Genomic DNA, 20092 nt, shown 5'->3' with positions numbered 1-20092 from the left:
GAAGAAAAAGAAGAATAATACGCCCAGAAAAGAGGCGAAAAGGAGAAAAACGTAAAAAAACGTGAAAAAAAAGTAAGAGGAAGAGAAGGGAAAAAAAGGTGGAAATGGGTTTAAAAGTGATTTCGGCGGAGAAATATATATATATATATATATATATATATATATATATATATATGCGCACACACACACATAGATATAAACGTATTCTCCGTTGAGATATTGCAGCCGCTGCTGTGTCCAGGCCCAGGAGCCTTAGCACTGTGCTGTGATGTCACTCAATACCACTGACATCACTAGGTGTAAACAACATCTCTCCTTTGCTGTGTATGTGACTATGGAGCTGTTTGGTGATGTCGTCTATTACGGCCTTCATAGAAGCAACAGGAGATTGTTGCATCCATCTTGAACCCTCAGAACTACAGTGCTATGATGTCACTCACTTCCACAGGCCTTGCAGAGTGTAAACAACAACAACCCAGCTTTGTTGTGTATGTAACCAAAGGGATTTGTGATGTCACCTAGAACCTTCACAGCAGCGACAGCTTTATGAGGAGCATCAGCACTGCTCTGCCTGAGCAGAACCATCACCGCCATAGGTTGTCAAATAACCCGGATTTAACCCACACAGGTAAGTCCAATGGGGTGCAGGCATGTCCTCTATGCTTACAGCTTCCCGTGGGTGTTGGTTTGATACCGTTTGGGGACAGCCAAGGAGGCATCTGCAGGCAACAAAGGTAGGTGTGTGCTTGTGTGTGTGTTTCCTATGCAGATCCTAAGCCCAGTGTCACATGCAAGTAGGAGGAGTAAGAAGGGTTCCTGGCAAATCCGGGTTATGGATTGCATTTAAAAAGGCCCCGTGGGAGTGCAATGGGCCCCTGTCTTGCTGCTTAGCAATAATGGTATGGGTTTAGGTTCTGCTGTGTGTACTGGTGGTTGACTGCCCCCCAGCCCAGAGTGTGCATGGAAAATTGTCTGGCAGCCTCCCTGACAGCAAGCAGTGATAGTGCCCATGAAGGGGACCTTGTTGGGCCCGCCCCTTTCACGGTTATCGCTTCTCGGCCTTTTGGCTAAGATCAAGTGTAGTAATACAGGAGATCTGGTCAGAAGGTACTCGGGTACCCCTCTCCTCGGCCTTGTGGGATCGCCCAGGTTTATTGCCTGGGCTTCACCCACTTGTTGCTATTGGGGAGAGGGCCTAGTCCCAGGGTAACGAGTAGCGATCGCCTCTCAAGACCTTCGGGTGGAGAGAGGTTAGAACCATGGATGATGATCCGGATCCAGGTTCTGTGCCGGCATACGCAAGGATCAAAAACACCGTGAGAGTCATTCTCACGGATGATACCAAAAGGGCGGACGATTTGAAATTCGTAGTAGAGGACGTGCTCGGAGGAGTTTTCGGAATACAGAAGGGCGAGATATTGGCAATCCAGGACTACCCGAAGCGTAAAATTTTTGATGTGACGTTCACACAAAATGGCATCCACAGAGATTTTGTTACCAGAGCTGCTGCGAGTAAAGACAAAAAGCTTCAGGGTGTCCGGATTATTGAGCACGTTCTAGACGATATTAAGCTGGTGGTAGTAAAGATGTATTCCCCTTTCGCCAACCTACACGATGTTGAGTTGTTTTTACAAGTCTATTTTAGTAAGGTTGAGTGCAGAGGAAAAATCATGAACAGCTGTGGCATCTGGACATCTAAGTGGAGATTTCAGGTTACATGCAAAAAAGATGACAGATTGCCAGGGGGAATACAACTACCACCAGCTCGTTTCAAAATAAATAATATGTGTGGCGACCTCTTTTATGCGGGGATGCCAAGCTACTGCAGGAAGTGTCACAGATATGGACACACAAAAGAAAACTGTGAAAGTACATGCAAAAAATGTGGTAGCACACAGCACGAGACAGAGAAATGCACAAGAGGAGGGAGGTGCAATTTCTGTCAACAATTCGGTCACCTTTTCTCCTCTTGTCCCCACAGACATAGGACGGAGCAGCAGTGGCAACCCTGGAGGCAGCAAGGACAGCAACCGGGACACCAGCCGAGGCAAGCAGAGCCAGTGATTACCCCCCCACAAGAGGTAAGCGGTGAGATGGAGAAGGAGAAAGACCCCCCTCAGGCAAAAGGAGGGGACCCTAAAGAGCAGAGGATGGCCAAAAAACGTGCAAGTGGTGAAAAAACTGGCCCCCAGGAGCATGCTGGGTTAAGAGAGGAGCGGACGGCGGCCGAATCCGCTCCTCAGCAACCTCTGGCTCAGGGTCCCCCTGAGAGCGATGATCCGGGTGGAGAGGTGAAGGTTAAAAGGCGGAGGGGCTCCAAAAGACTCTATTCGGAGGCGGTCCAGGGGGAGCCGATGGAAGTACCTGCGGATGCAGGGAACCCAAGTGACGTTCCTCCACAGGTCCCCATAGGGGATACCCCCCCTCCTCCCTGCCAGGAGGAGGTTTCAGGGGTGACCGTCTCTGAGGTACCAGAGACGGAACTAAGTGAACACCCGACCCCTATGGAGGGGCAAGAGGTGGAAGAACCCAATGAGTCTGGAGCCCTGATTGCCAGGATGCCCGAGAACAACTATGCCTCAATCATGATGGAGGAGGGGGGTCGGCTGAGTGATGGTGCCTCCTCTCCTGCTTCCTCTATGCGTACAGTTGAGTCAGATTTTGGGGGGTATGAGGCTTCGGAGGGGGAATCAGAGGTGTAAGACGTTTTCTTGTACATTCCCATGGCTGAGTTGTCCGGTCTGTCCTTGAACGTGAGAAGTGTGAGCGCCAGAGTAAGAAGGGTTGCCCTATTTAATTACTTGTCGGTTTTTGCTGCTTCCGTCCTTTTCCTGCAGGAATGTGGCATCCCGCACAGATTAAATTATAAAGAATATGAAGATGATTGGGTGCACGGTCCATCAGTCTGGTCTGGATCAAATGAGTCCAGATCAGCAGGGGTCGCCATACTTTTTAAAGGGAACGTTTTAATTGAGAGTTTTAACGAAATTTTACCAGGCAGAATTTTATTGGTCAGCGCTTTTATTAATGGTATTAAATGGCAGTTTTTAAATTTTTATGGTTCTCCTGATAAGAATGAAAGAATAAAAATGTTGGAGATTTTACCCCTTTTTATTAACAATTCTAGTCCTCTTGTTTTATCAGGTGATTTTAATTGTATTTTAAGGGGAGAACGCCGTTTTTCGAACGCAGTGAGTAGGAACTATGATAAGACGTCTTTTATGTTAAAAAACTTGATTTTAGATTTTAATCTCACTGATGTTTTTAAAAAATGTAATTTTAACGTACCAGAGGAAGACGGTGTTACCTGGAGCAATGCAAGCTGTAGCTCCAGGATAGATTTTATTTTTTGTTCTTATCAAGTACTGCCTTTTAACTGTGATCTTTTTACCAATGTTTTTTCTGACCATAAATTATTGTATTTTAAAGTTAAAAGTGATTTTAAAAGGAGAACTGGTAGGAATGCCTGGAAGTTAAACGTGTCCCTTTTAGAAGATCCGCAGGTTTTATCAGATTTTATCACCTTTTACAAGGAATGCAGACGAGTAAAAGACCCCAACACTCCCACCAGTATCTGGTGGGAAAAAATGAAACTAAAAATAAAAGAATTTTTTATCCGTGTTGGGGTTAGGAAAGCTAAAGAAAAACGTGAATTTTATAATATCCTAAATACTCGTCTGCAAACCCTGTACAAATTCAGAGCACATGGGATGGAGGTGGAGAAGGAGGTACATGATCTTAAAAAAGAAATAACTAAGTGCCTGGAGCAGAAAGGAAAAGAAATTATCTTTAGGTCTCGAATACAGCATCTTGAGGAAAACGAGACCTGCTCCAGGTATTTTTTTAAGAAAATACATGAAAATAGAAGGTTAATAGAAAACATTGAAGGAGTGAATGATGTACAGGGTATTTTAAAAAAGGTGCAAGAGTTTTATGCGGATCTTTTTAATGTAAAACACATTGATGAATGTTTTATGAATGACTCGTTAAAGGAGATCACCAATTTTTTAGATCCTGTCTCACAGTCTTTTTTATTGCAGAATATTTCAGAGCAGGAGATTTTAGAGACCGTCAAGAGTTTTAAAACAGGTAAAGTGCCTGGGCCGGATGGTATACCCATTGAATTTTATGTTACTTTTTATGGTATTTTAAAAGAAGATTTGTTCTCCCTTTTTACGGAAGTCTTTAAGTCTAAAATCCTCCCAGGCTCATGGAAGAAGGGTGATGTCTCCCTGCTATTCAAAAAGGGAGACCGGTCGGAACTCAAAAACTGGAGACCAATCACCCTTCTGAACTGCGACTATAAAATAATGGCGAAACTGTGTGCTAACCGCTTAAAGAACGTAATCCATAAAATAATTCATACAAACCAAGTCTGTGGGGTGCCTGGGAGGAGTTTATGGGAGAACCTAAACCTTTTAAAGGATGTAATTAGCGACACCAAATTAAGAAAAGGAAAGCTGGCGGTTTTATCCATAGATTTTGAAAAAGCTTTCGACAGGGTGTCACATTTTTATCTTTTTAAGGTTTTAGAGAAAATGGGTATACCTGATGGCTTTTTATTGTCTCTTAGAGCTTTTTATGATAACTGTACTAGTAAAATTTTAGTAAATGGTTTTAAGACACAGGGCGTGATTTTAAATTCCGGAGTGAAGCAGGGGTGTCCCTTGTCCCCACTACTCTTCATTTGCGCAATAGAGCCTCTTTTATGTACAATACGAAAGGATAAGCAGATCCATGGAGTCCCCCTGCCAGGAGGAGGGGGACTAGAGGCGAAGGTAGTGGGGTACATGGACGATGTTGCGGTGTTTTGCAGGGACACCCCATCGCTTCAGAAGACGCTAAAACAGATTCAATATTTTAATTGTGCCTCCGGTTTTAAAGTCAATTTTAACAAAAGTAACATTTTAAACATAGGCGGAATGCCTTTGTATGATGTGCCCGTCCCTGTGTCTGAGTCGGTGCAGATTTTAGGTGTCTCCTTTGACGAGTCTAATAATGGTTTTAATAGCTGGGACTTGGTGGCTCAAAAAATAAATAAGAAAATATGTATGTGGAACATGCGAGAACTTACAATGGAAGGGAAGGTTTTAATTACAAAAATGGTGCTTTTACCTATTTTATTGTATTTAAGTCTGGTTTTCCCACCCCCCGAAATGGTTCTAAAGAAAATAACAAAAGCTTGTTTTACTTTCTTTTGGAGTTCTAAGAGCGAAAAATTAAAGAGACAAATTGTGATAAAACCGAACTCCAGGGGCGGTAAGGATTTTCCAGATTTTAAAGCTTTCCTTTTAATAAAGTTTTTTAGCATGTGTTTTACTACCGTTTTTAAAGATAGCTACTGGTCTTATTTTGTTCGTTTTAATACTGGTTATTTTATGCGGAGGAACGGCTGGTTTTCTACAGTTTTAAGTTGCCCTTATTCTTTGAATTTACCCCCTCAATACATGATTTTAGGAAAAATTTTAAACTTATATAATTTTAAAGGTAAAAGTGTTCAGGATCTGTGCAATAGCAAAAAACTACTAAAGGAAATAAAAGAAACCAGTACCGTGACTCCCATCAAAAATTTTAACGAACAGAAGTGTATACAGATTTGGAAGATGTTGAGTATTAATTATCTTTTTAATTCACAGAAGGACCTGGCCTGGAGCTGCGCACACGAGTGTCTTCCATGCCGGGCATTCCAGCACCGAAGAGGATTATCCAACTCTGCAACCTGCCCGAGGGAGGGATGCCGACAAGAGGAGACCGTGCACCATCTAATATGGACTTGTTTTTACTCGCAGAAAATATGGACAAAGATACTCCCTCTGGTAAAAAGGATAACTGGACTAAAAGACTTAAATATTGCAGTGGTTTTTTATGGTTGCCTGGAATGCCCAACACGGACTCAAGAGACTATTGCATGGAAGATCATAAACTGTGTGAAGGCAGCTCTGTGGAAGGCCAGGAATATTTTATTGTTCAAGCATGAGGTTTTATCTGTGAAGGACATTTTATCTATCTGTTTTTATGAAATGTACCAGTACTATCTTTTAGACAAGAAGAGATTTCCGCTTTTATCTAGAAAATGGTTTTTAAAAGAATGGAATTCTATCTTGTAAAGCCACCAAGTGCCCATTTTATGTTTTAATATGTTGTAAATATGTTATTTATATGTAACTGTATTTATTGACATATTTGCACAATTTTGTTAACATTATTTAATTTTTAATAAAGTTTGCCCCCGTAAGGGTAGTCAAGTTAAAAAAAAAAAATCTGTTCTTATCAGTTTAATATCTGATACGTCCCCTATCTGGGGACCATATATTAAATGGATTTTTGAGAACGGGGGCCGATTTCGAAGCTTGCTTCCGTCGCCCTATGCATTGACCCGATATGGCAGTATCTTCGGGTACAGTGCACCACCCCCTTACAGGGTTAAAAAGAAAGATTCCTACTTTCATTGCTACCTGCTTGCTGGCTAGCCAGCTAGCCAGCCCTGTGGGCCTTGCTGCTGCTGCAGCCAAAAAACAAAAGGTGGTGCTGCTGCTGCTGCTTCTGCTGCTTCTGCTTCTGCTTGTGTCTGGCCCCTGTTGGAGCGTCCAGGCACAGGACTTCTGCTGCTGCTGACTAAATGGCCTCCTTAATTGGATCATTTGAGTAGCCAGCACACCTGTGCAGGTAGGGCATGACATGATAGGCAGCTGCCTTGATAGCGGGTGGGTGCTGAATGTTCCTAATTGACAAAATAAGATTAATGCTTATGAAGAAATATAAAATCTCATCCCTTCCCCAATATCGCGCCACACCCCTACCCCTTAATTCCCTGGTTGAACGTGATGGACATATGTCTTTTTTCGACCGTACTAACTATGTAACTATGTAACATAACATGGGGGGGGGGGGGGGGGGGTCTCCTGGCTGTTCACACAGGTGTGTCATTGCTGTACATTGACCATGCATTGCTTCTGTGGTATTGCAAAGGCAAAGACAAATGCTTCCAGCCATCCATTGCACTAATGGATTGGTCATCAGCTGGCTGTCTATGTCCCGCATCAATATAGACCAAAGTACAGAGGGTTAGGCTATGCTATTGTGCACCTACCTGATGCATCAGAAGGTGCGAGGCCCTTGCTAAATTCTGTGCACAGACTTTGAGATCTATGCTTTAGACTGTATCTAAACCTGCTCCAACATGGACTGACATTCTGGCCTACTTTCAGCCGATGCGACTTGTCTGTCGCTGAACAGTCGCTTTTTATGTATTCAGCACCTATGTATAATGTTGTAAAAATGCTCTAGAAGCTAAAGTCGCAGAAATGTCACACATATTTGGCCTGCAACTTTCTGTGCGACAAATTCAGACAGGAAAAATCAGTATAAATCCTTAGAAAATTATCCCCCAGTGTCTCCATCTGCTGGCGGTATTGAATAAGCATTGCTGCACTGATGGGGTATGCATTAGACGAAAAAAAAGAAGAAAAAGAAGAATAATACGCCCAGAAAAGAGGCGAAAAGGAGAAAAACGTAAAAAAACGTGAAAAAAAAGTAAGAGGAAGAGAAGGGAAAAAAAGGTGGAAATGGGTTTAAAAGTGATTTCGGCGGAGAAATATATATATATATATATATATATATATATATATGCGCACACACACACATAGATATAAACGTATTCTCCGTTGAGATATTGCAGCCGCTGCTGTGTCCAGGCCCAGGAGCCTTAGCACTGTGCTGTGATGTCACTCAATACCACTGACATCACTAGGTGTAAACAACATCTCTCCTTTGCTGTGTATGTGACTATGGAGCTGTTTGGTGATGTCGTCTATTACGGCCTTCATAGAAGCAACAGGAGATTGTTGCATCCATCTTGAACCCTCAGAACTACAGTGCTATGATGTCACTCACTTCCACAGGCCTTGCAGAGTGTAAACAACAACAACCCAGCTTTGTTGTGTATGTAACCAAAGGGATTTGTGATGTCACCTAGAACCTTCACAGCAGCGACAGCTTTATGAGGAGCATCAGCACTGCTCTGCCTGAGCAGAACCATCACCGCCATAGGTTGTCAAATAACCCGGATTTAACCCACACAGGTAAGTCCAATGGGGTGCAGGCATGTCCTCTATGCTTACAGCTTCCCGTGGGTGTTGGTTTGATACCGTTTGGGGACAGCCAAGGAGGCATCTGCAGGCAACAAAGGTAGGTGTGTGCTTGTGTGTGTGTTTCCTATGCAGATCCTAAGCCCAGTGTCACATGCAAGTAGGAGGAGTAAGAAGGGTTCCTGGCAAATCCGGGTTATGGATTGCATTTAAAAAGGCCCCGTGGGAGTGCAATGGGCCCCTGTCTTGCTGCTTAGCAATAATGGTATGGGTTTAGGTTCTGCTGTGTGTACTGGTGGTTGACTGCCCCCCAGCCCAGAGTGTGCATGGAAAATTGTCTGGCAGCCTCCCTGACAGCAAGCAGTGATAGTGCCCATGAAGGGGACCTTGTTGGGCCCGCCCCTTTCACGGTTATCGCTTCTCGGCCTTTTGGCTAAGATCAAGTGTAGTATCTGTTCTTATCAGTTTAATATCTGATACGTCCCCTATCTGGGGACCATATATTAAATGGATTTTTGAGAACGGGGGCCGATTTCGAAGCTTGCTTCCGTCGCCCTATGCATTGACCCGATATGGCAGTATCTTCGGGTACAGTGCACCACCCCCTTACAGGGTTAAAAAGAAAGATTCCTACTTTCATTGCTACCTGCTTGCTGGCTAGCCAGCTAGCCAGCCCTGTGGGCCTTGCTGCTGCTGCAGCCAAAAAACAAAAGGTGGTGCTGCTGCTGCTTCTGCTGCTTCTGCTTCTGCTTGTGTCTGGCCCCTGTTGGAGCGTCCAGGCACAGGACTTCTGCTGCTGCTGACTAAATGGCCTCCTTAATTGGATCATTTGAGTAGCCAGCACACCTGTGCAGGTAGGGCATGACATGATAGGCAGCTGCCTTGATAGCGGGTGGGTGCTGAATGTTCCTAATTGACAAAATAAGATTAATGCTTATGAAGAAATATAAAATCTCATCCCTTCCCCAATATCGCGCCACACCCCTACCCCTTAATTCCCTGGTTGAACGTGATGGACATATGTCTTTTTTCGACCGTACTAACTATGTAACTATGTAACATAACATGGGGGGGGGGGGGGGGGGTCTCCTGGCTGTTCACACAGGTGTGTCATTGCTGTACATTGACCATGCATTGCTTCTGTGGTATTGCAAAGGCAAAGACAAATGCTTCCAGCCATCCATTGCACTAATGGATTGGTCATCAGCTGGCTGTCTATGTCCCGCATCAATATAGACCAAAGTACAGAGGGTTAGGCTATGCTATTGTGCACCTACCTGATGCATCAGAAGGTGCGAGGCCCTTGCTAAATTCTGTGCACAGACTTTGAGATCTATGCTTTAGACTGTATCTAAACCTGCTCCAACATGGACTGACATTCTGGCCTACTTTCAGCCGATGCGACTTGTCTGTCGCTGAACAGTCGCTTTTTATGTATTCAGCACCTATGTATAATGTTGTAAAAATGCTCTAGAAGCTAAAGTCGCAGAAATGTCACACATATTTGGCCTGCAACTTTCTGTGCGACAAATTCAGACAGGAAAAATCAGTATAAATCCTTAGAAAATTATCCCCCAGTGTCTCCATCTGCTGGCGGTATTGAATAAGCATTGCTGCACTGATGGGGTATGCATTAGACGAAAAAAAAGAAGAAAAAGAAGAATAATACGCCCAGAAAAGAGGCGAAAAGGAGAAAAACGTAAAAAAACGTGAAAAAAAAGTAAGAGGAAGAGAAGGGAAAAAAAGGTGGAAATGGGTTTAAAAGTGATTTCGGCGGAGAAATATATATATATATATATATATATATATATATGCGCACACACACACATAGATATAAACGTATTCTCCGTTGAGATATTGCAGCCGCTGCTGTGTCCAGGCCCAGGAGCCTTAGCACTGTGCTGTGATGTCACTCAATACCACTGACATCACTAGGTGTAAACAACATCTCTCCTTTGCTGTGTATGTGACTATGGAGCTGTTTGGTGATGTCGTCTATTACGGCCTTCATAGAAGCAACAGGAGATTGTTGCATCCATCTTGAACCCTCAGAACTACAGTGCTATGATGTCACTCACTTCCACAGGCCTTGCAGAGTGTAAACAACAACAACCCAGCTTTGTTGTGTATGTAACCAAAGGGATTTGTGATGTCACCTAGAACCTTCACAGCAGCGACAGCTTTATGAGGAGCATCAGCACTGCTCTGCCTGAGCAGAACCATCACCGCCATAGGTTGTCAAATAACCCGGATTTAACCCACACAGGTAAGTCCAATGGGGTGCAGGCATGTCCTCTATGCTTACAGCTTCCCGTGGGTGTTGGTTTGATACCGTTTGGGGACAGCCAAGGAGGCATCTGCAGGCAACAAAGGTAGGTGTGTGCTTGTGTGTGTGTTTCCTATGCAGATCCTAAGCCCAGTGTCACATGCAAGTAGGAGGAGTAAGAAGGGTTCCTGGCAAATCCGGGTTATGGATTGCATTTAAAAAGGCCCCGTGGGAGTGCAATGGGCCCCTGTCTTGCTGCTTAGCAATAATGGTATGGGTTTAGGTTCTGCTGTGTGTACTGGTGGTTGACTGCCCCCCAGCCCAGAGTGTGCATGGAAAATTGTCTGGCAGCCTCCCTGACAGCAAGCAGTGATAGTGCCCATGAAGGGGACCTTGTTGGGCCCGCCCCTTTCACGGTTATCGCTTCTCGGCCTTTTGGCTAAGATCAAGTGTAGTATCTGTTCTTATCAGTTTAATATCTGATACGTCCCCTATCTGGGGACCATATATTAAATGGATTTTTGAGAACGGGGGCCGATTTCGAAGCTTGCTTCCGTCGCCCTATGCATTGACCCGATATGGCAGTATCTTCGGGTACAGTGCACCACCCCCTTACAGGGTTAAAAAGAAAGATTCCTACTTTCATTGCTACCTGCTTGCTGGCTAGCCAGCTAGCCAGCCCTGTGGGCCTTGCTGCTGCTGCAGCCAAAAAACAAAAGGTGGTGCTGCTGCTGCTTCTGCTGCTTCTGCTTCTGCTTGTGTCTGGCCCCTGTTGGAGCGTCCAGGCACAGGACTTCTGCTGCTGCTGACTAAATGGCCTCCTTAATTGGATCATTTGAGTAGCCAGCACACCTGTGCAGGTAGGGCATGACATGATAGGCAGCTGCCTTGATAGCGGGTGGGTGCTGAATGTTCCTAATTGACAAAATAAGATTAATGCTTATGAAGAAATATAAAATCTCATCCCTTCCCCAATATCGCGCCACACCCCTACCCCTTAATTCCCTGGTTGAACGTGATGGACATATGTCTTTTTTCGACCGTACTAACTATGTAACTATGTAACATAACATGGGGGGGGGGGGGGGGGTCTCCTGGCTGTTCACACAGGTGTGTCATTGCTGTACATTGACCATGCATTGCTTCTGTGGTATTGCAAAGGCAAAGACAAATGCTTCCAGCCATCCATTGCACTAATGGATTGGTCATCAGCTGGCTGTCTATGTCCCGCATCAATATAGACCAAAGTACAGAGGGTTAGGCTATGCTATTGTGCACCTACCTGATGCATCAGAAGGTGCGAGGCCCTTGCTAAATTCTGTGCACAGACTTTGAGATCTATGCTTTAGACTGTATCTAAACCTGCTCCAACATGGACTGACATTCTGGCCTACTTTCAGCCGATGCGACTTGTCTGTCGCTGAACAGTCGCTTTTTATGTATTCAGCACCTATGTATAATGTTGTAAAAATGCTCTAGAAGCTAAAGTCGCAGAAATGTCACACATATTTGGCCTGCAACTTTCTGTGCGACAAATTCAGACAGGAAAAATCAGTATAAATCCTTAGAAAATTATCCCCCAGTGTCTCCATCTGCTGGCGGTATTGAATAAGCATTGCTGCACTGATGGGGTATGCATTAGACGAAAAAAAAGAAGAAAAAGAAGAATAATACGCCCAGAAAAGAGGCGAAAAGGAGAAAAACGTAAAAAAACGTGAAAAAAAAGTAAGAGGAAGAGAAGGGAAAAAAAGGTGGAAATGGGTTTAAAAGTGATTTTGGCGGAGAAATATATATATATATATATATATGCGCACACACACACATAGATATAAACGTATTCTCCGTTGAGATATTGCAGCCGCTGCTGTGTCCAGGCCCAGGAGCCTTAGCACTGTGCTGTGATGTCACTCAATACCACTGACATCACTAGGTGTAAACAACATCTCTCCTTTGCTGTGTATGTGACTATGGAGCTGTTTGGTGATGTCGTCTATTACGGCCTTCATAGAAGCAACAGGAGATTGTTGCATCCATCTTGAACCCTCAGAACTACAGTGCTATGATGTCACTCACTTCCACAGGCCTTGCAGAGTGTAAACAACAACAACCCAGCTTTGTTGTGTATGTAACCAAAGGGATTTGTGATGTCACCTAGAACCTTCACAGCAGCGACAGCTTTATGAGGAGCATCAGCACTGCTCTGCCTGAGCAGAACCATCACCGCCATAGGTTGTCAAATAACCCGGATTTAACCCACACAGGTAAGTCCAATGGGGTGCAGGCATGTCCTCTATGCTTACAGCTTCCCGTGGGTGTTGGTTTGATACCGTTTGGGGACAGCCAAGGAGGCATCTGCAGGCAACAAAGGTAGGTGTGTGCTTGTGTGTGTGTTTCCTATGCAGATCCTAAGCCCAGTGTCACATGCAAGTAGGAGGAGTAAGAAGGGTTCCTGGCAAATCCGGGTTATGGATTGCATTTAAAAAGGCCCCGTGGGAGTGCAATGGGCCCCTGTCTTGCTGCTTAGCAATAATGGTATGGGTTTAGGTTCTGCTGTGTGTACTGGTGGTTGACTGCCCCCCAGCCCAGAGTGTGCATGGAAAATTGTCTGGCAGCCTCCCTGACAGCAAGCAGTGATAGTGCCCATGAAGGGGACCTTGTTGGGCCCGCCCCTTTCACGGTTATCGCTTCTCGGCCTTTTGGCTAAGATCAAGTGTAGTATCTGTTCTTATCAGTTTAATATCTGATACGTCCCCTATCTGGGGACCATATATTAAATGGATTTTTGAGAACGGGGGCCGATTTCGAAGCTTGCTTCCGTCGCCCTATGCATTGACCCGATATGGCAGTATCTTCGGGTACAGTGCACCACCCCCTTACAGGGTTAAAAAGAAAGATTCCTACTTTCATTGCTACCTGCTTGCTGGCTAGCCAGCTAGCCAGCCCTGTGGGCCTTGCTGCTGCTGCAGCCAAAAAACAAAAGGTGGTGCTGCTGCTGCTTCTGCTGCTTCTGCTTCTGCTTGTGTCTGGCCCCTGTTGGAGCGTCCAGGCACAGGACTTCTGCTGCTGCTGACTAAATGGCCTCCTTAATTGGATCATTTGAGTAGCCAGCACACCTGTGCAGGTAGGGCATGACATGATAGGCAGCTGCCTTGATAGCGGGTGGGTGCTGAATGTTCCTAATTGACAAAATAAGATTAATGCTTATGAAGAAATATAAAATCTCATCCCTTCCCCAATATCGCGCCACACCCCTACCCCTTAATTCCCTGGTTGAACGTGATGGACATATGTCTTTTTTCGACCGTACTAACTATGTAACTATGTAACATAACATGGGGGGGGGGGGGGGGGGGTCTCCTGGCTGTTCACACAGGTGTGTCATTGCTGTACATTGACCATGCATTGCTTCTGTGGTATTGCAAAGGCAAAGACAAATGCTTCCAGCCATCCATTGCACTAATGGATTGGTCATCAGCTGGCTGTCTATGTCCCGCATCAATATAGACCAAAGTACAGAGGGTTAGGCTATGCTATTGTGCACCTACCTGATGCATCAGAAGGTGCGAGGCCCTTGCTAAATTCTGTGCACAGACTTTGAGATCTATGCTTTAGACTGTATCTAAACCTGCTCCAACATGGACTGACATTCTGGCCTACTTTCAGCCGATGCGACTTGTCTGTCGCTGAACAGTCGCTTTTTATGTATTCAGCACCTATGTATAATGTTGTAAAAATGCTCTAGAAGCTAAAGTCGCAGAAATGTCACACATATTTGGCCTGCAACTTTCTGTGCGACAAATTCAGACAGGAAAAATCAGTATAAATCCTTAGAAAATTATCCCCCAGTGTCTCCATCTGCTGGCGGTATTGAATAAGCATTGCTGCACTGATGGGGTATGCATTAGACGAAAAAAAAGAAGAAAAAGAAGAATAATACGCCCAGAAAAGAGGCGAAAAGGAGAAAAACGTAAAAAAACGTGAAAAAAAAGTAAGAGGAAGAGAAGGGAAAAAAAGGTGGAAATGGGTTTAAAAGTGATTTCGGCGGAGAAATATATATATATATATATATATGCGCACACACACACATAGATATAAACGTATTCTCCGTTGAGATATTGCAGCCGCTGCTGTGTCCAGGCCCAGGAGCCTTAGCACTGTGCTGTGATGTCACTCAATACCACTGACATCACTAGGTGTAAACAACATCTCTCCTTTGCTGTGTATGTGACTATGGAGCTGTTTGGTGATGTCGTCTATTACGGCCTTCATAGAAGCAACAGGAGATTGTTGCATCCATCTTGAACCCTCAGAACTACAGTGCTATGATGTCACTCACTTCCACAGGCCTTGCAGAGTGTAAACAACAACAACCCAGCTTTGTTGTGTATGTAACCAAAGGGATTTGTGATGTCACCTAGAACCTTCACAGCAGCGACAGCTTTATGAGGAGCATCAGCACTGCTCTGCCTGAGCAGAACCATCACCGCCATAGGTTGTCAAATAACCCGGATTTAACCCACACAGGTAAGTCCAATGGGGTGCAGGCATGTCCTCTATGCTTACAGCTTCCCGTGGGTGTTGGTTTGATACCGTTTGGGGACAGCCAAGGAGGCATCTGCAGGCAACAAAGGTAGGTGTGTGCTTGTGTGTGTGTTTCCTATGCAGATCCTAAGCCCAGTGTCACATGCAAGTAGGAGGAGTAAGAAGGGTTCCTGGCAAATCCGGGTTATGGATTGCATTTAAAAAGGCCCCGTGGGAGTGCAATGGGCCCCTGTCTTGCTGCTTAGCAATAATGGTATGGGTTTAGGTTCTGCTGTGTGTACTGGTGGTTGACTGCCCCCCAGCCCAGAGTGTGCATGGAAAATTGTCTGGCAGCCTCCCTGACAGCAAGCAGTGATAGTGCCCATGAAGGGGACCTTGTTGGGCCCGCCCCTTTCACGGTTATCGCTTCTCGGCCTTTTGGCTAAGATCAAGTGTAGTATCTGTTCTTATCAGTTTTTCATGCCGGTGGATAGTAACGCCGGTATGGGGCTGGTGGGGATGGGTGCTGCATGGAGGATGCAGGTGTACCAGGGCTTTCCGGGGCTGGTTCTGAGGAATCAGCTCGACGGCTGCCCCGATGTGACCTGTTCCCTCCGGGTCTCGCCATGAGGCTGAGAGGGTCTAGAGCCGAGGTACTTTTGTGCCTCGGGGAGTGGTGACCCCGAGGTGCCGAAACTCACTGGGAGGATAGACTCACTGAGTTGAAGCACGGGCACCATAATCTCTTCACCTTGTGGCACTCACCTCTTGATTCCCGGCCTTCTGGCTAGGATCAGAGAAATTTTTATAGATCCGGCCGGATGTCCGGGCAGTATATCTGCACACATTCACTTATTTATTTCTTTTTTGTCTCACTGTGTCACTTTTTGCGTGTTGTGTGTTCACAGGATTGGTCAGGATGCGGTAGCCCTTCTGGGTGTCCCTCCTGGCGGTCTAGGGGAGGTGTGTGTGGCCATTAGGTTCCGCAGCTCCCTGCAAACACCCCGGGTACTCCTGCTTTGGCAGGGTACCTACCGTAATCGGCTCTGCGGGCAGATACCTTGGCTAACGCCAAGGGGGATGCCGGGAGCATTTGTGGTCCCCTAGTAGCTTCGGCGAAAAGGGACATCGAACCTGGAACCTCGCAGGTACCTTTTGGTCCGGAGGCGAAGGGTAAGGTTTGTTGGGGGGCCTCTCTCCTATCGGAGAAGGGCTTGCGATAGACCGCATCCTTTGTGCACGTTTTTTTAGTGTAACACGTTTGCACTTTTTCTTGCACTTTGGGTGAATCGAAAGCACGTTCCTCGGCTTTAGATAAAAAAAAAAAAAAAAAAAAATCTGTTCTTATCAGTTTAATATCTGATACGTCCCCTATCTGGGGACCATATATTAAATGGATTTTTGAGAACGGGGGCCGATTTCGAAGCTTGCTTCCGTCGCCCTATGCATTGACCCGATATGGCAGTATCTTCGGGTACAGTGCACCACCCCCTTACAGGGTTAAAAAGAAAGATTCCTACTTTCATTGCTACCTGCTTGCTGGCTAGCCAGCTAGCCAGCCCTGTGGGCCTTGCTGCTGCTGCAGCCAAAAAACAAAAGGTGGTGCTGCTGCTGCTTCTGCTGCTTCTGCTTCTGCTTGTGTCTGGCCCCTGTTGGAGCGTCCAGGCACAGGACTTCTGCTGCTGCTGACTAAATGGCCTCCTTAATTGGATCATTTGAGTAGCCAGCACACCTGTGCAGGTAGGGCATAACATGATAGGCAGCTGCCTTGATAGCGGGTGGGTGCTGAATGTTCCTAATTGACAAAATAAGATTAATGCTTATGAAGAAATATAAAATCTCATCCCTTCCCCAATATCGCGCCACACCCCTACCCCTTAATTCCCTGGTTGAACGTGATGGACATATGTCTTTTTTCGACCGTACTAACTATGTAACTATGTAACATAACATGGGGGGGGGGGGGGGGGGGGTCTCCTGGCTGTTCACACAGGTGTGTCATTGCTGTACATTGACCATGCATTGCTTCTGTGGTATTGCAAAGGCAAAGACAAATGCTTCCAGCCATCCATTGCACTAATGGATTGGTCATCAGCTGGCTGTCTATGTCCCGCATCAATATAGACCAAAGTACAGAGGGTTAGGCTATGCTATTGTGCACCTACCTGATGCATCAGAAGGTGCGAGGCCCTTGCTAAATTCTGTGCACAGACTTTGAGATCTATGCTTTAGACTGTATCTAAACCTGCTCCAACATGGACTGACATTCTGGCCTACTTTCAGCCGATGCGACTTGTCTGTCGCTGAACAGTCGCTTTTTATGTATTCAGCACCTATGTATAATGTTGTAAAAATGCTCTAGAAGCTAAAGTCGCAGAAATGTCACACATATTTGGCCTGCAACTTTCTGTGCGACAAATTCAGACAGGAAAAATCAGTATAAATCCTTAGAAAATTATCCCCCAGTGTCTCCATCTGCTGGCGGTATTGAATAAGCATTGCTGCACTGATGGGGTATGCATTAGACGAAAAAAAAGAAGAAAAAGAAGAATAATACGCCCAGAAAAGAGGCGAAAAGGAGAAAAACGTAAAAAAACGTGAAAAAAAAGTAAGAGGAAGAGAAGGGAAAAAAAGGTGGAAATGGGTTTAAAAGTGATTTCGGCGGAGAAATATATATATATATATATATATATATATATATATATATATATGCGCACACACACACATAGATATAAACGTATTCTCCGTTGAGATATTGCAGCCGCTGCTGTGTCCAGGCCCAGGAGCCTTAGCACTGTGCTGTGATGTCACTCAATACCACTGACATCACTAGGTGTAAACAACATCTCTCCTTTGCTGTGTATGTGACTATGGAGCTGTTTGGTGATGTCGTCTATTACGGCCTTCATAGAAGCAACAGGAGATTGTTGCATCCATCTTGAACCCTCAGAACTACAGTGCTATGATGTCACTCACTTCCACAGGCCTTGCAGAGTGTAAACAACAACAACCCAGCTTTGTTGTGTATGTAACCAAAGGGATTTGTGATGTCACCTAGAACCTTCACAGCAGCGACAGCTTTATGAGGAGCATCAGCACTGCTCTGCCTGAGCAGAACCATCACCGCCATAGGTTGTCAAATAACCCGGATTTAACCCACACAGGTAAGTCCAATGGGGTGCAGGCATGTCCTCTATGCTTACAGCTTCCCGTGGGTGTTGGTTTGATACCGTTTGGGGACAGCCAAGGAGGCATCTGCAGGCAACAAAGGTAGGTGTGTGCTTGTGTGTGTGTTTCCTATGCAGATCCTAAGCCCAGTGTCACATGCAAGTAGGAGGAGTAAGAAGGGTTCCTGGCAAATCCGGGTTATGGATTGCATTTAAAAAGGCCCCGTGGGAGTGCAATGGGCCCCTGTCTTGCTGCTTAGCAATAATGGTATGGGTTTAGGTTCTGCTGTGTGTACTGGTGGTTGACTGCCCCCCAGCCCAGAGTGTGCATGGAAAATTGTCTGGCAGCCTCCCTGACAGCAAGCAGTGATAGTGCCCATGAAGGGGACCTTGTTGGGCCCGCCCCTTTCACGGTTATCGCTTCTCGGCCTTTTGGCTAAGATCAAGTGTAGTATCTGTTCTTATCAGTTTAATATCTGATACGTCCCCTATCTGGGGACCATATATTAAATGGATTTTTGAGAACGGGGGCCGATTTCGAAGCTTGCTTCCGTCGCCCTATGCATTGACCCGATATGGCAGTATCTTCGGGTACAGTGCACCACCCCCTTACAGGGTTAAAAAGAAAGATTCCTACTTTCATTGCTACCTGCTTGCTGGCTAGCCAGCTAGCCAGCCCTGTGGGCCTTGCTGCTGCTGCAGCCAAAAAACAAAAGGTGGTGCTGCTGCTGCTTCTGCTGCTTCTGCTTCTGCTTGTGTCTGGCCCCTGTTGGAGCGTCCAGGCACAGGACTTCTGCTGCTGCTGACTAAATGGCCTCCTTAATTGGATCATTTGAGTAGCCAGCACACCTGTGCAGGTAGGGCATGACATGATAGGCAGCTGCCTTGATAGCGGGTGGGTGCTGAATGTTCCTAATTGACAAAATAAGATTAATGCTTATGAAGAAATATAAAATCTCATCCCTTCCCCAATATCGCGCCACACCCCTACCCCTTAATTCCCTGGTTGAACGTGATGGACATATGTCTTTTTTCGACCGTACTAACTATGTAACTATGTAACATAACATGGGGGGGGGGGGGGGGGGGTCTCCTGGCTGTTCACACAGGTGTGTCATTGCTGTACATTGACCATGCATTGCTTCTGTGGTATTGCAAAGGCAAAGACAAATGCTTCCAGCCATCCATTGCACTAATGGATTGGTCATCAGCTGGCTGTCTATGTCCCGCATCAATATAGACCAAAGTACAGAGGGTTAGGCTATGCTATTGTGCACCTACCTGATGCATCAGAAGGTGCGAGGCCCTTGCTAAATTCTGTGCACAGACTTTGAGATCTATGCTTTAGACTGTATCTAAACCTGCTCCAACATGGACTGACATTCTGGCCTACTTTCAGCCGATGCGACTTGTCTGTCGCTGAACAGTCGCTTTTTATGTATTCAGCACCTATGTATAATGTTGTAAAAATGCTCTAGAAGCTAAAGTCGCAGAAATGTCACACATATTTGGCCTGCAACTTTCTGTGCGACAAATTCAGACAGGAAAAATCAGTATAAATCCTTAGAAAATTATCCCCCAGTGTCTCCATCTGCTGGCGGTATTGAATAAGCATTGCTGCACTGATGGGGTATGCATTAGACGAAAAAAAAGAAGAAAAAGAAGAATAATACGCCCAGAAAAGAGGCGAAAAGGAGAAAAACGTAAAAAAACGTGAAAAAAAAGTAAGAGGAAGAGAAGGGAAAAAAAGGTGGAAATGGGTTTAAAAGTGATTTCGGCGGAGAAATATATATATATATATATATATATATATATATATATATATATGCGCACACACACACATAGATATAAACGTATTCTCCGTTGAGATATTGCAGCCGCTGCTGTGTCCAGGCCCAGGAGCCTTAGCACTGTGCTGTGATGTCACTCAATACCACTGACATCACTAGGTGTAAACAACATCTCTCCTTTGCTGTGTATGTGACTATGGAGCTGTTTGGTGATGTCGTCTATTACGGCCTTCATAGAAGCAACAGGAGATTGTTGCATCC

At 45.4% G+C, this 20092-nt stretch overlaps 6 non-coding genes and 2 pseudogenes across 6 annotated transcripts; all 8 read left to right on the top strand.

Annotated features, from left to right (window-relative positions):
- The first annotated feature begins 1047 nt into the window (after positions 1–1047).
- On the top strand, positions 1048–1180 carry LOC130336452 (U2 spliceosomal RNA; annotated as a pseudogene).
- A 5026-nt stretch (positions 1181–6206) lies between these two features.
- On the top strand, positions 6207–6413 carry LOC130336438 (U2 spliceosomal RNA; annotated as a pseudogene).
- Positions 6414–8500: 2087 nt separating this feature from the next.
- LOC130336466 (U2 spliceosomal RNA) lies at positions 8501–8691 on the top strand. The gene has a single exon (XR_008877889.1). It is a non-coding gene; the product is annotated as a U2 spliceosomal RNA (small nuclear RNA).
- Positions 8692–10772: 2081 nt separating this feature from the next.
- LOC130336465 (U2 spliceosomal RNA) lies at positions 10773–10963 on the top strand. Its single transcript, XR_008877888.1, has one exon. It is a non-coding gene; the product is annotated as a U2 spliceosomal RNA (small nuclear RNA).
- Positions 10964–13033: 2070 nt separating this feature from the next.
- On the top strand, positions 13034–13224 carry LOC130336464 (U2 spliceosomal RNA). Its single transcript, XR_008877887.1, has one exon. It is a non-coding gene; the product is annotated as a U2 spliceosomal RNA (small nuclear RNA).
- Positions 13225–15296: 2072 nt separating this feature from the next.
- LOC130336446 (U2 spliceosomal RNA) lies at positions 15297–15484 on the top strand. The gene has a single exon (XR_008877874.1). It is a non-coding gene; the product is annotated as a U2 spliceosomal RNA (small nuclear RNA).
- Positions 15485–16177: 693 nt separating this feature from the next.
- On the top strand, positions 16178–16364 carry LOC130336442 (U2 spliceosomal RNA). Its single transcript, XR_008877870.1, has one exon. It is a non-coding gene; the product is annotated as a U2 spliceosomal RNA (small nuclear RNA).
- Positions 16365–18457: 2093 nt separating this feature from the next.
- LOC130336463 (U2 spliceosomal RNA) lies at positions 18458–18648 on the top strand. The gene has a single exon (XR_008877886.1). It is a non-coding gene; the product is annotated as a U2 spliceosomal RNA (small nuclear RNA).
- The last annotated feature ends 1444 nt before the right edge of the window (positions 18649–20092 follow it).

The sequence above is a fragment of the Hyla sarda genome, unplaced genomic scaffold, assembly GCF_029499605.1.
Source record: "Hyla sarda isolate aHylSar1 unplaced genomic scaffold, aHylSar1.hap1 scaffold_479, whole genome shotgun sequence".
NCBI lineage: Eukaryota > Metazoa > Chordata > Amphibia > Anura > Hylidae > Hyla > Hyla sarda.
Note: the sequence above shows the minus strand (reverse complement) of the source record. Positions and strands in the feature narration are given on the sequence as shown.